The sequence below is a fragment of the Lolium rigidum genome, chromosome 6 (assembly GCF_022539505.1).
Source record: "Lolium rigidum isolate FL_2022 chromosome 6, APGP_CSIRO_Lrig_0.1, whole genome shotgun sequence".
In the NCBI taxonomy this organism is placed as follows: Eukaryota; Viridiplantae; Streptophyta; class Magnoliopsida; order Poales; family Poaceae; genus Lolium; species Lolium rigidum.
In genome coordinates, this window is record NC_061513.1 from 102,061,400 (window position 1) to 102,064,327 (window position 2,928).

Genomic DNA, 2,928 nt, shown 5'->3' on the forward strand with positions numbered 1-2,928 from the left:
GGAGTACGTGGACATCAAGACGTACTCCAGAGACGACGTACAGTAGTGTAGTGCGTGCTCGTCGCCTCGTCGTAGTTTGTAATCTGTACACATCTCTAGCTAGCTAGCGCGTGAGCAGCGACCAGCTTGTTGTTGTCAGAAGAAAAGCCGCCCTTGTCTCTTTCTGATCTATGGCTTCTCTACGTACCTTACTACTACTTGGTACGCTCGCCTGAGGCTTCCCCGGCCCGTTCGTTTCGGCGCGGATCGCCCGCCGACGTTGACGTCTGCGGCGCTGGGGCGACCTTCCTGCAATGGACGACGCCGCGCGCCCGATCGAGCGACGACCTATGCGTTTCGCGCGAGGGCGACGCGTACGCGCGCCCGAAACCTAACCTGTTTTTTTGCGTTGGCGCGAAAAACCTAGCCTGCTGACCTGCTCAATGATGTACTCCTACATGTCGCCGTCCGTACATACGAGTACGACGCCGCCGGGACAGGAACAGCGGGACATACATATACGCGTATGTAAGAGCGGCGAACACGTATACGATTACGACCGGCGCGTGTACGTGGTACGCACGCACGTGAGGTGAACTTTCGCATGGCGTTGCTTTGCGTGCTCGTGCCGTTGGCTGCTGCTCGCCACGTACCCGGGGTGTGGCCGTGGTTCCTTCTGTCGGCGTTCGCGCCGCGTGTTTGTGATGCTTCACGTGCCTAGGACGGTGTGGCCGCTTCAGATCCTTCGCCGTCGCCGTCGCCGCCGACCTCTTTACTCTGCTCCGAGAAACTCAAGACGGGGCACTACAAATTCAGCTTGCCAGCGACCGGACCACGGCGGGCAACATGCGCCTCGATCATGGCGGCGGCGGCGGCGGGCAGTTCCCCTTTTCGGGCTGAGTAGAGCGGGCCGGCCGCTAGCGAGCAGATGGGTGGGCCGGACGTAAAGGCCCAAAACACAGCGCCGCGCCGGCCCGTGTGTGCACGAAGGGTCCGGACACAACCCTTAAAAAAAAAACGAGGGGTCCGGACACAGTTTTTAGTCCCACATCGATACATTGAGGAGACAACGCTCTCCTTAAAAAAGAATGCCGCTGCCTGGCTATCACCGAGCTCGAATGGTGGGAGCAAGCAGTGGAGCAGGCCAAGTGCCGGTAATGCGCGCCCGGCAGCTAATCAACCCAAGCACACTCTGTGTGGGGCATCTTGTCTCAGAACCGGTCTAATCCGGTGGAGCTTGATTGTGCTGTTAATGCGCGCGCAGCAGTTGATTAGACCAAGCACATGATTATGTGGGGCGGCCTGTTCAGAACTGCTAAATCTTTTTTGCTGTGTTTTTCTTCCATCTATTAATAGCAAGAACAATAGTAGAGTTAATCGTTGGCATAACACATTGCCATGTCACGTATAGCTAACTCTGCGGTGTGCCTAAAATCACATGTCACATATAGCTAAGCAATATGTATAATAGTGAGCTACATAAAAGTACTATTTTAGTGGTACATGGCCCACCATTCACTCTCACAACATGTCTAGAAGCACGTGCTAGAGCTGGCTCTTGCATGAGAGCCCACTCCCCTTCTCTCTCCTCTTCTCTCTCATCTAACTCAGCCAAAATATAATATTTAATTTTTTAGAGCCAGCTTTAAACATAAGGCCTTAGCCCAGCTTTAAATTAATAAAGCCACCAACGGCAGATACAAACGTGCTTACAAACAACTCACAGGAACAGGCAACACAAGCAAACTAAAGATCGAAACAAGAAACACCACTTGGAACGCCTACACCACGAACCTAGACATCGAGGAGAGCACCAGGAAGGCAACGAGAGCTTGGAGAGGCCACCGGACCGTGTCGTCGACCGCACCCACTAGGCAAATCTAGATCCAGCCTCCACCGTCTCCACCTCCGGAAAGAGACCCCTTGTCCCTTGCCCTGGATCGAAGGGCACCGTACCGTCGGGAGGCGAAGGAGTTCCCCCAAGAACACAGCAAAAGAGGGAGCTAGACCGCCAAAGGGAACGCCATCAAAGACGGGAGGGAACTTCACCGAGACCACCACTATCGCCGGAGCAACCACCACATCGACCGGAGCCAGCAGAAGAAGACGCAGCCGAAGAAGAAACGACGAAGAGGGCACAGCCCAACCCCCACGGATGAACATGACCACCAAGGCATGGCCGCCGCCAACCTGGCCGTCGCTATCGCCGTAAAGGGGAACCCTTTCCCCTTTCACCCGAGCTCGAGGGCATCGCCACCCGCAAGCAGGGGCAATGGAGAAGCAGAGCATCACACCCGGCACCCGCCGCTCAACACGAGGAAAAAGCTTCGCCAAACGAGTGAGTCGCCACGGCCACCTCAAACCGCCGGTGTTCACCCACCTCTCAGCTTCCCAAGACGGCGCCTTCAGAAGCGGGACCGACGCCGCAACGCCGTCGCCGTCCGCAAGGAAACACCAGGCTTTCGCCCACGCAGAGGAGGGTAGTGAGAGTGGTACCTCGACGAGGCCTTCGGAAGGAGCGCGGCGCCGGCGGCGTCGTCCTCGTCGTGGTTGCCCAAAGGTTTCCCCGTACCACCAGCCAACACCACCCTCGCCCAACACCTAAAATCGGGCGGCCGGAACCACCGAGCTCCGTATCCGGCGGGGAAGAACAAAACGAGGAAGAGGAGGCTTCATCTTCGCCTTCGGCAACCGGCCGACGGCGCGGCACCGGTGCCGCGACCCTCAACCTCCGTCGCCCTCGCCGCCCGCGCGGCCGAGAACGACGGCCAACACGCAACCACGGCCGCCGTCCGCCGCGGGGCCGACGCCGTCCACACCCGCCCGTGGCCGCCGCCCGGCTCCCGCGAGCCCCCACCGAGGCGGCCGCCGGCAGTGAGAGCCCACCGAGCAGCCAGCCCACGACCATGGCGAACCTCGCGCGGCGGTCCTCCACCTAGTCGCCGCGGA